General features: G+C 42.5%; 1 long non-coding RNA gene across 4 annotated transcripts in view; it reads right to left on the reverse strand.

The window, feature by feature from the left end:
* LOC310754362 overlaps positions 1 to 12,060 on the reverse strand; it is a 43,751-nt gene that overhangs the window by 20,771 nt on the left and 10,920 nt on the right. For all 4 annotated transcript variants that reach the window (XR_014543751.1, XR_014543752.1, XR_014543753.1 and 1 more), the window contains exon 2: positions 1,403 to 1,562. This is a non-coding gene — a long non-coding RNA (uncharacterized lncRNA). The remainder of the gene's footprint in view (positions 1 to 1,402; positions 1,563 to 12,060) is intronic.

Genomic DNA, 12,060 nt, shown 5'->3' on the forward strand with positions numbered 1-12,060 from the left:
TTATAACGGTCCTAGAGGGTCCTATTGAGGGACCTATATAAACTCATGTGTGTGTCCCAGAGCTTCCTCTTTTGGCTTGTGCATCGGAACACCTACCCACCTCTCTCTAATTTTAGCAATTGACCTTGCTATGCCGTCATGTGTTGTCTGTCATTGGGACAGGGGCATGGCAGGAATTTTCCCCACTTGGCTGATTGGCTGTGGCCATTTGGGTTTCGCCTGCCGTGTAGCAATTCATCACAACTTGTAGGGTTGCGGATAGGCACTGGTTCAGGTGATAGGGATGGGGGAAAGATCTCGCCATCCCTATGTGAAGGGTATTCCGTTAAAGGAATCCAGGGACTCAACTTGGTTTGGTCAACCCCCAAAAGGGGGTTGTTCCTGTGCCTGAGTCCAGGGGAGCATCTGCAGAGTGAACAGAGTCTGTTCCCAGGCTTTTTACCTGTCTCAGGTCACCCTTCGCTTACCTATGATAGAGCTCTGGGTCAGCGCTACCTGCAAGGGTGTAGGGAGCTAGTTGAACCAGAGCCTATGAAACCACTCACTAATCAATAAAGTTGTGGCCTAAATTCTGCCAAAAACCAAAACTAAAATTTGAGTCAAATGTGTCTTTATTTAAGGGGGAGGTCTCTGGGTTTGAACATACAAATGCAAGGAGAAGGAAGGGAATTTCTTTCATATGTGGTGGATGTGTACTAAGACGAAAGCCTACTGGGATATGATAGATAATGAATTGAAAAAGGTTTTTAAAAATACATTTAGCAAAAAAAAATAGGTTTTCTTGTTGGGTATAATAGGAGAAGAAATTCCCAAAAAAGACATAAACATATTTATGTATGCTACGACAGTGGCGAGGACACTTTTAGCCCAGAAATGGAAGCAGCAGGAACTTCCAACATTGGAAGAATGGCAGACTAAGATGATTGAATATGCAGAACTGGCGAAGCTGGCAGGGAAAATCCAAAACCAGTGTGATGAACTGTTTGAAAAGGACTGGAGTAAATTTTTACAATATATGAAGGAACACTGTAAACATTGAAAATGTTTGCAGGACTGACTTAAAATATTTTGTAAGGTTAAGACTTTACAAATATCAGAGTTACTGTTTTTTTAAGCGCAGAAAGAAGGTAAATAGGGGGATATAGAAATGCTAAGATGAATGTGAATATCTATAGAAGCCAGGGAGTGGGAAGGGAGGAAGTCGATGCTCAGTTTGAGCAAAGATGTATGTGATGACATGATTTTATTTGATTGTGACAAAGGGAAAAAAGGAAAACTTAATAAAATATTATTTGAAAAAGTTAGGCTATCCTTGTCCAGATAGAGGTGCAGCTGGGCTATCAGCTACTACCTGAGCCTTAAGCAACAGCAAAGGAACCAGAAATACCCACAAGCTATGTACCTTCAGAGGGAGTGTAAACCCGTCGAGAGCAGGCAACCTCCCATTTATTTGGTCTAGGGAACAGCCTCAGTCCTATCTGGATTGAGCTTCAGTTTCTTGGCTCTCATCCAGTCCGTTGCCAAGGCAAGACACATCCAGTCCATCACATCCACTGCCACACCTGCAGATGTAAAGGAGAAGCACAGATGTGTGTTTTTTCCTAAACTAAAAATCTTGCAACATTTTTTCGTAGGGGAGTTGGTCCAGCCCTGTGATCATTTTCACTGCCCCTTTTTTGAACCTTTTCCAGGTGCATTTTGAGGTGAAGCAATTGGCATTCACCCTTTTCACAGCTGTGTAAATGTGTTCCTCCTTTGAAGTCAAATGTGACTGTGTTGGACTTCTCTTGGCAATTATCCACTTAACTAGACGCTGAGCCTCATCGCAGTATGCCCACTGTTCCCTATCAGTTCAACATTTATTTCATCTGGCACTAGTTCCTGGGCACCACTTAAGATTAAATTCAGGGTCACCTCCCTGCTCTGGCCAATTTAATGACCATCTGTTCTAGGTCACAGTCATTTATGCTATCAAGAAATGTTGCATCTTTATTGAAATGGCCTCTTCCAATTTGATTTGATTTGATTTGGGAGAAAATCTGCCATTAAAACATAGCATGAAGATAAAAATACTGGTCTACAATGTGGAGTAGAGGAGTTTGCTATCAGTCTTGAGACGGTTGGAACTTATTATTATTATCACACAAGACCGCTTAGATTCCTCTATCTGTGGGTATATTCATGTTAGCAGCTTGAAATACAGCAAAGTCATTTCCTCCCACTGTGCTTCAAGCCACATTTGCATGATGCTGTTCACATCAGAGGGTGGGTGGGGGTATCTTCACCTGACTTGCATGGCCTTTTCGGTTTCCCTGTCCCTGCAACCCCCTGGAACTCCCTGGAGCTGTTGTCTGTGCACGCATTGTTCATCTGGATATGCACAATGGCTGTCAAATGATCACCATGAAGTGTGGCTTAGGTTTTCTAGTTGGATTGAGGTTGGTTTGAGAAGAAAAAAAATGCATCAAGCAGAACTATTTGTCAAGAACCCACAGCGTCAATATGGATTGTGGCCAATGTTGTGTGAATGTGGCTTCAAAAACTAGTAGTTGGGGTGCACTGGATGGAAAGTAAGCAGCAATGTAAGCATACCCCGGGTCTCTGCTATCCTCTCTTTCTCTGTTATGCTGAGACACTTCCTGCTTGTTGTTCCCTCACTCTGTGCTGTCCCTTGGGTCGCTGATTTATTCCTTCTGCTGACATTCCTAACTATCTTGCTGATGGAGCAAACCTAAGTCCCAGCTGGGAGCTGCAGGGCTGAATGGAGCAGTGAAACTGCCACTGGCCAGGACAGAAAGGAAGATTATACCTTCCTTGATGATTGCTGTACCAGCTCCAGGCTGGCACAGAATAGAGTCATTGCTTGGTGGCCAGGCTGTTTCCAGTTACTGGACCAGCTTAGGATTTTCCTCCATTTGAGGACTGTTACATCACTGCAAATGGTAGCCTGCATAACTGGCCGGTGCAATAGGACCATCCATGGTGGAGGAACACTCCCAACCACAGCAGAGCTCAGTGGGGCTCAGTTGTGCCACCTCCACCTCAGACTATGTCATGAACCCCATAGAAACGCCATGGAGGGGATGGGCAGAACCCAAATAGGTAGGTAGAGCTAGAGAGCTGGAGCTACATGACCCATGGGGAGCACCCAAGCAGGATTTGGGGGGTGGCAGAATTGTGGCCAATGCCTGAGCTGGAGGAGGGGGCAGTGATCATGAGAGTCAGGAGCTGAATTCTGGTGAAGGTTCAAGCAGGTTGTCAGATAAGTGCCCCATCCCTGTGATGTTGCACACCTCCAGTCAGGCACTTCCCAAAAAGCCACCTGGCTCCCCATGCCAGTATGGAGCCTCCTCTGCAGGAGGCAGCTGGCAGTAAGTCAGATGGTGAGTCACCATCTCCATTGCTAAGGACATAGAGAGACCGGTACCAACATGAACAAACCTCACAAGCCCAGCCCTCTCACAGAAGTGCCCATTTGGTTGCAGAGCAGAAGCTCCTCTCATTTTTCTTATGCCAGCCTTGCTCTTGTTGCATCAACCTCTCAGCTCATGCTTAAGCCATGCAATTTACCTGCTGTGCCTTTAACCCTTACTTTGCCCATGTATCACAGAAGTATGCATTAAATAATTTGGCAGAAACGGAAACCTGAGTTCAAGTTTTTCATCCAGCGGTGAGAGCTAAGACAGGCTTAGCACCCCCTCCCCAACCTCCAGTGTTGTGGATCAGGAGTTAGGATGGCTCTGTGAGTTCCACCCACACATTTCAGGACTTATGCAAGTTCTAGTGTGGCAATCAATGTACGTGCTTTGAGGATATGTCCTCAATTTATTATTATCATCCCACAAACGGTTTTCTAATTCATAGTGTCCTCTTCCTCCCTGAAGGTATTCCCCAGTGTTGCTTTTCTCAGCAATTATCTTAAGCTAGATGTCTCTTGGATGTTATAAAATGCTCAATGGCTAATAAAAAAAAATAAAAAAGTTGTTTCCAGATTGTTGCTGCTCATAACACTTGCATTAAAATGTTTACTCATCAACATTTTATTTTATTTTATTTCATTGCTGCTACATCAACAGATTTTTTTTTATTAAAAAAGAAAGCTTAATTCTGAAAGTGCTGTGACTGGGAAGCTGACAGTGTAGCTTGGTTCTCTTCCCGAAATGTCAATGAGAATCAGCTAGGCCTACTACTACTACAACTACAACAACTACTACTACTATTATTTTTTTAGATTCTTAATTTAATTATTGGAAACAGCTGTACCTACACAGTTTGCCTAATATGTTTGCGCAAATGGTAAAGCTGTTTGGACTCTAAAATTTAAACTAATCCACATGCAGCTGAATAAACAGGAATACCCCTCCCCTCCAACATACCACAAACAAGTTTAATTTCATTGGGAACAGGGATGCTTTGCCAGCTGTTTCACAGCACTGTTAAACTGTATATATAGCCCAACCTTTGTGTGGAGGGGTGTTGTTAGAGTGTGAACTAAGGCCCAGGGGTGCCAACTTGAATAAAATATTGGGGGGACCCAGGTAACACCCTGCACCATATACGGTAATCAATCACAAGACACAGCACACAAACCCCATCTGAATGGCAAAGCCCATCAAGCTTAGGGGGAGGTTGGTCCGGTCCCTCAAATATTTTATTGGGGGGCTGCAAGGAACTTGGCCCCTAGGAGTTCGCTCCTATGCTAAGGACCCTTCTGCAGCATAAATTTAAAGTACTATCATGCCACTTTAATGCTATTGTGGAATGGGTTGTTGTCATTATAACAGGAAAACAGCAGGGGGGAAAAGAGTAAAAGCTCCAGCACTATGACCATGATCCAAATCTCCCCACATTCCAGATACTGTTGTTGTTTTTTAAGTGGCAATCCTATTCACAGATTTCTTGTATAACTTCTAGTTTACCCCTTATATCCTTTGGAATTAAGCAAAGATGTCAATCCATTTAAAAGAAAGAAAACCCAACCCAACCCAGTTCCCAAAATCCTCCCTTTACCCATGGAAAACTTGGTAAAATGGCTTTGTTAACAGAAGCAGTACCACTTTGCCATTGCCCTTCTAATTTATCTTTTTAGACTGCCAAAACAGCTGCAATGAGAAGGAACTTGAAAATCTAAAGGGTTTTGAAATGCATCCATGAATTCCACAGAGTATTCCATATTACGTTGGGGAGCTTCAGAATAGAATTGTATTCTCTCAACTAAAAAGGCAACAAATGTATAAAAGTGAAGAGATATTGCTCTAACCCCGCATTTTCAGCAAGTCCCAGTGATGGCTTTGTCTCTTTCAAACCTCTGCTGTCTGGCTTTCATTGCAGAACCTCTCCAGAACAGGCTGTTAACTTCAATTTGCGCCTTTTTATTATTTGGTTCTTTTTGTCAAGTTTCACCTGAAGTGGCTGCACTGTTGTTAATAGATACCCAGGTGAAAAACAGCTTTGCACCATCTCAGCGAAAGGTCTTTAAAAGGCAAGGTTAAGTAAGCCATCAACTATTTCCCCCCTCTCTAAATTTAATAGCCCAGTTACTATTAAGTACATCAATGGAGAATGTGAACTCTTCAGTACAAGAGGTGCAGTGTATCTTTGTCCCTAGAAAGCAGTTAGCCTTATAGAACAAATTATATTTTTATAAAAAGAAAGAAAGAAAGAAATGCAGCTTATAAAAGAGAATGCTACATACAATTTTAATTAATCTGCTGGTGACTTTATAGACAGTAATTGCGGCTGTTAGTCTACAATTTGCATTAGTATTAAATTCTGCATGCAGTCAATTTTCCCCATGATTGAAGCTTTATTTAGGCAAATTGCAGCTCCAGCAACTGTTGACTGAGAAGTAAGGAACATCTTTGGCAAAACCTTCTAACAACTCAAGTTGAAGCAGTTGCTTTTAATTATCAGCTAGTATGGATTTTAATGTTTCATATTCCAAGTTGTTTCATCCTAGAAGTCCTCACTAAGCTCACACTTAGTTGTAAAATACAACAACGCTTTATTAGTCACGATTCACCTACATTTTAGGAAATGCAGAATTATATCCTCATGCACTCATGTTTGGAATGTACATAGGAAGCTGGCTTGTATCAGACCCTTTTGCCCTCCTTCTAGCCTTGAGACTCTGGAGAACCACGTCCATACAGAGTGGATAATATTCGGTTAGAATACTGGAATGGGGAATTTCAGCTAATCATACTCTTAACCATAATCAGGGCCGGCTCACAAATGAAGCGGGGTGCAGCAGCATCCACAGGAGATACCTGGGAAGAGGCGGCACACCTGTCCTCTTCTGTCTTACACAGAAGGGTCACCATAGCTGCTGTATAAAGTGGCAGCAACGGCAGGGCAGTGACTTCTCTTCCTCTTCCTCCTTCTCCAGGTGGCACCTCTATCTGGGTGGCTGCAGCCAATATTTATGCTGCTCTCATAGTTTATATATGAGAGCAGCAAGCCTATTTGTTGAAGTCACCTAACGTGCTTTAATCCTAACCTGCTTGCTCTTTGACTCTGGGTCAGGCAATGGTGATAATGCAGATCACTGGTAAATAATTGGCATCACTGAACTGCTCAGTTGCCATAACAAGCCCAATAATATGGAAACTCCTTTAGTAACATCTGTGGAGTGGGGTAATTAATATTCATGGGCAGATAAGGATTTTATTTATAAATAATGATTTTACAATGCAGTTTATTTCTCAACTGCTGCTATAAAATGGAAATTGCCTTCACAGCTGCTACAGAGTACAAACATTAATAACCACACATCTATCCAGTTCCAAACTCCCTGTTATTGGCTAAATTCACTTCGGTTATGCATGACCCACTGCTGCATATGGATATTAATTTCATGAGCGGTTTAAGAACTTCAGCACTAATCAAGCATCATAGTTTTGATTTTACTTTGTATCCTTGTTACACTGTAAAGAGTTTACGCTCCCCTCCCCCCAAAAATATATATGCTAGTTTTGACATAGATCTCAAAAGGGCATTCTAATCCAGCCCTTAGAAAAGACTAAAATGTTTGGATTCAACTAAGTTCTGTTTAGAGTAGACCCATTGAAATTGATGGATCTAAGTTAGTCATGTCTCTTAATTTCAGGGCTCTGAATAGAATTGACATCATATGAAACCCTGGATTTATTAGGGCATAAACACTGGTTTTGTTCCCAGAAATAATTCTGCACCAAGTCACCAAAGTTCCCATTGGTTAAACAAGCTGAGCCCCAGGCCAGCCAAGATGACTCATAAGCAGCTTGGTTAGCTCTATTTAGCAATGGAAAAGCCTGCTGTTGATTAGCTCAGCTTCAACAATAACCTATCTCTGTTGCTATGCAAAATGACATGGCAAGATTACTTACCTAGAAGGAGCAGATTTGAGGGAATAACTCTTGCCATTTAAGATTGCCAAATTATGCTTAGTTTCCTGGTTCGCTCTTCAATTCACCAGAAATAAGGGTTCTTACCACCTTTTTTTAAAAGGCAGTATGTATAAACAAACCTTGATATTTTTTGGCTGGGTGACAACATCCACTTCATACAATCTAATCTCTCTGCTACAAATAAAAATCTGTCACAAAGAGCAGAGATAGCTGCCTTTCTTAACCTTGGGTCCTCAGGTGTTGTTGGCCTACAGCTTGCATCATTCCTGACCACTGTGGGCCTGCTAACTAGGAACGGAGTACAACACCATCTGAGGACCCAAAGTTGAGAAAGACAGCTTCAGAGAATTCCTTCTCAAACTGGGTCACTACATGGTGACTATGTTCCACCAGTGGTGGCTGGTGCTCATTGGGATTGGTAGGGCAGAAGGCAGGAAGACCAGTAGTAGATGAGAGCCAATGGCAGGCAGAGCAGGACCCAGAGTGGTTGGAAGGAAGAAGGTAGCCAGCTGGGGGCTGACTTGAGAGCAGAATGAGTTTGGTGGGGCAGTGCTTCATTATCCCCAATGGATCAGCCCCGTTGTGTTCTACCTCCACTGTCAAAGGCAGCATACCTCTGAATACCAGTTGCTAGCAATCACAGGAGGAGAGAGTGCTGCTGCAGGTCCCGGTTGACCACAGTGGATTAGATGGGCCTTTAGCTTGACCAAATAGTGCTCTTCTTGTGTTCTTGTTGTTGTTTAGTCGTTTAGTCGTGTCCGACTCTTCGTGACCCCATGGACCAGAGCACGCCAGGCACTTCTGTCTTCCACTGCTTCCCGCAGTTTAGTCAAACTCATGCTGGTAGCTTTGAGAACACTGTCCAACCATCTCGTCCTCTGTCGTCCCCTTCTCCTTGTGCTCTCCATCTTTCCCAACATCAGGGTCTTTTCCGGGGAGTCTTCTCTTCTCATGAGGTGGCCAAAGTATTGGAGCCTCAGCTTCACGATCTGTCCTTCCAGTGAGCACTCAGGGCTAATCTCCTTAAGAATGGATGTATTTGATCTTCTTGCAGTCCATGGGACTCTCAAGAGTCTCCTCGAGCACCATAGTTCAAAAGCATCAATTCTTTGGCGATCAGCCTTCTTTATGGTCCAGCTCTCACTTCCATATATCACTACTGGGAAAACCATGGCTTGAACTATACGGACCTCTGTTGGCAAGGTGATGTCTCTGCTTTTTAAGACAGGACATTAATTTCTCCCAAATCAGCTATTTAATTATCTTAAGAACAAAACATTCTAATGATGAGGCTATCAACAAACTCACATAACTGGCTTTACTTGCCTTTCCCTCTTTCATTTCTGAATGGGGCTAGGGAGTTCTAACCACCCTGGGGGGGGGGACCTTGACCATACCTCCTTATCACAATGACTTTGCCTGGCTGATCCTCATATGGGGGATCAGGAACAAGTCACAGACTATAGATCTCAATGACAAACAGCCACTCCTCCCTCATGAACATTCATGCACTGATTCCCCCCCCCCTTCATTTCTGGGCCACTATAATTACAGTTTGCTGTGATCTCCATATTAGGCAAATAATGTTTAGAGTTCAGTTTGTAATTATTGTGTAGAAATTAGGACTATGCACAGTTGTTTGATCTGGACATTATGGCAAAGTATAGTTAGAGCAACATGGAAAATGATGTTTTTCTTATATGGGGTGGCATACAAATGTCGAATAATATAAATTTTGTTATTAATTTCACTTAATATTATACAATTTAGTGCCAAATTGGAATTCTAAGCTATTTACAAGTGCAAAAAAGCAATTCCACCACAAGCATTAAAATATCCATTATCAAAATACACAATAAAATTGTCCCATCAAAACAACACAGCAAGGAGCCTCATGTTGAGAGGTCAAGGGGATGCCTGTGGAAATAGGTGCTTTTTCCAAAGTTAATGGAATACCAGTACAGATTGGGGGTTGTCTAATTTTTCAGCAGGAAGTGCATTTCATAACACTGGTGCCCCTGTGTTAAAAAAAATCCCTCTCTACATTCCCACAGGTCAATAATCATTAGGCAGTAGAAAGGCTAACTGAATTTCATTTGTTGATCTTAAAACAATTATTAAGCAATGGAGAAGAAGTAAATTTTCCAGGTTGCCCATTCCAAATAAATAATTATTAGTGCCTGAGAAGGAAGAAGGCAGAGTAGGAGTAAGCCTACAAGCCTACAACACATTCTTAGATCACCAAATCATGGCGGATCCTCTGCAGTTTGGAGGATCACTTAATCTGAGTCCATAGGGGTACAAGCGTTATGGCTGTGCATAAATAAAGAAGAAGCACTCAGTACATGCTTCTCTGTTATTACTACATATATTTTTCAGGATGGAGTCCTGAGATTTAAAGTTGATTTCACAGTAAGGTCTGGGGCTCAGGTGACTCTTCCTAGTTTATTTCATTTTCTAAATTGAATTGACGTTTATGCTGCCTTTCAGGATAACATCATCCCAGTTAATAAATCATCAACAAGGGGTGGTAGCCAACTGAGGTTTGTTCAGAGTAAACCCATTGAAATTAATGCACCTAATGTAGCTGTGCTCATTAATTTCAATGGGTGTATTCTGAACAAAACAAAGTTGACTATCACACAAGGACAATAAAACAACATTATTTACTTCACACTTAAAATCAATGCAGCAGTTAAATATAAAAAGCAAACCATGCAAAAACCCCTCCCAAACTATTGCAATATTCAAGTTAACAGCTGGCCCATCTTGCTTTAGTGTATCTTCAGTAGCAAGCATCTAGAAGCACTGGGTGATCCGTATTAGGTTTAGCCCCATGTCAGCTCCAGGGCAGAGGGTTTTCCACTGGAACTGGTTGTGCTGCTTTGAACAATAGGAAGAGACAAGACAGAATCGTCTGCCAAGTTCAGAGGCAAGGTGAGCCTTAAATACCTGCCCTGCTCTTACCCTCCTGAGCAGGCACTATGCCAGCACTGCTGTTGCTGAACTGGCTTAACTCGCAGGCACAAAGTCACTTCATGGTCTTGACTTGTTTGCGGCAATGCTGTTTTTATTTCACGCTTCCATAGCATGAACAGGGCTGCTCATCCCTATGATGAGACAGGATTAATAAATTACATTTTAAGAATGAATGCAGTGAATCAAACCTGTGCATATATGCAATAATAATAGCAGAGAGCCTCTGAACAAATACTAAATGCTTTCCCCTCACCTATGCGAAGAGAAATGTTGTGGGCGGAGGGAGATTTTGGAGCCAAACAACAGGGTGGGGCTGAAAAACCTTTATTCATCAGGAGATACTATGAGAGTAAATAAGTGAGAAACAATTCAGGTTTAGCCAGAGGGAACGAGCTGAGCAGGTGTTCCTTAGACAGTCTAGAAAGCATCACATGTAAATTTGCTTCTGCACCTATATAGGACCTAAAAAAAACTTCTGTGCATACAGATTATCCCAATTTGTTTCTGTCTTCAGTTTGAACTGATTTTGCATATGTGACATGGGCACAGCCAGGATTTATTGGGGAGAAGGCATTATGTAGGGAGGGGGGCAGAATTGATTTATCCATGACATAATTGGTCAGTTAATTAAGTATTTTTATTTGTTTACTTGGTTAAGGGCAGCTGCCCCCCTGGCTACACCCATGGTATGTCCTGCAGTTGTTTAAACTGTCTTCATATTTACAAATATACAGTGTTTATAAGTGCAATTGCTTTAATTTTTTATACAGTCTCTCTCTCTCTCTCTCTCTCTCTCTCTCTCTCTCTCTCTAATGTTATTGTAAATTGCTTTGGGATGACTCATGAGAAGCAATTCATAAAGTAAATAAGAATTAATATATATAAAAATAGTACGCTGCAATCTTGGGTATCTTCTCCACCAAGGAAGATGCATGACTGTCCCAAACATCTAATACAAGTGAAGGAAAAATTCAGTTAATGCAATCAAACACTGGTGAGGGCTCATCATTGAGACAGTGAAGGCAGGAAGGAAGGCATGCTTTGCTACCTCCATTGTACCCTCATTGTACCCTCATCCAGCAGAGCTTTTCCGGGTAGTGCAGGACCTGTTACAGTCCAATCTGAAGGAAGTGGCAGAACTGATGGCAGCTTGCTTGCAAAGCATTTTGAGGATGAAATTGCTTGCATCCATTGAGATCTTGACTTTGCTATTACATAAAGGTAAAGGTACCCTGACCATTAGGTCTAGTCGCGGACGACTCTGGGGTTGCAGCACTCATCTCGCTCTATAGGCCGAGGGAGCCAGCGTTTGTCCACAGACAGCTTCCGGGTCATGTGGCCAGCAAGACTAAGCCACTTCTGGCGAATCAGAGCAGCGCACGGAAACGCCGTTTACCTTCCCGCCGGAGTGGTACCTGTTTATCTACTTGCACTTTGACATGCTTTCGAACTGCTAGGTTGGCAGGAGCAGGGACCGAACACCGGGAGCTCACTCCTTCGTGGCAATTCGAACCGCCGACCTTCCAATTGGCAAGCCCTAGGCTCAGTGGTTTAGACCACAGCGCCACCTGCGTCCCTTGCTATTACATTGCTATATTTCAAAAAGTAAAAACCAGGACACCCTGAAAGTTGTTGAGCATTTTTTTTTTTTTTTAGAAAAATGCTCTCCAAAAGTGTGATTTTTCGATTGACT

Source organism: Podarcis filfolensis (genome assembly GCF_964270895.1).
Source record: "Podarcis filfolensis genome assembly, chromosome: Z".
Lineage (NCBI taxonomy): Eukaryota > Metazoa > Chordata > Lepidosauria > Squamata > Lacertidae > Podarcis > Podarcis filfolensis.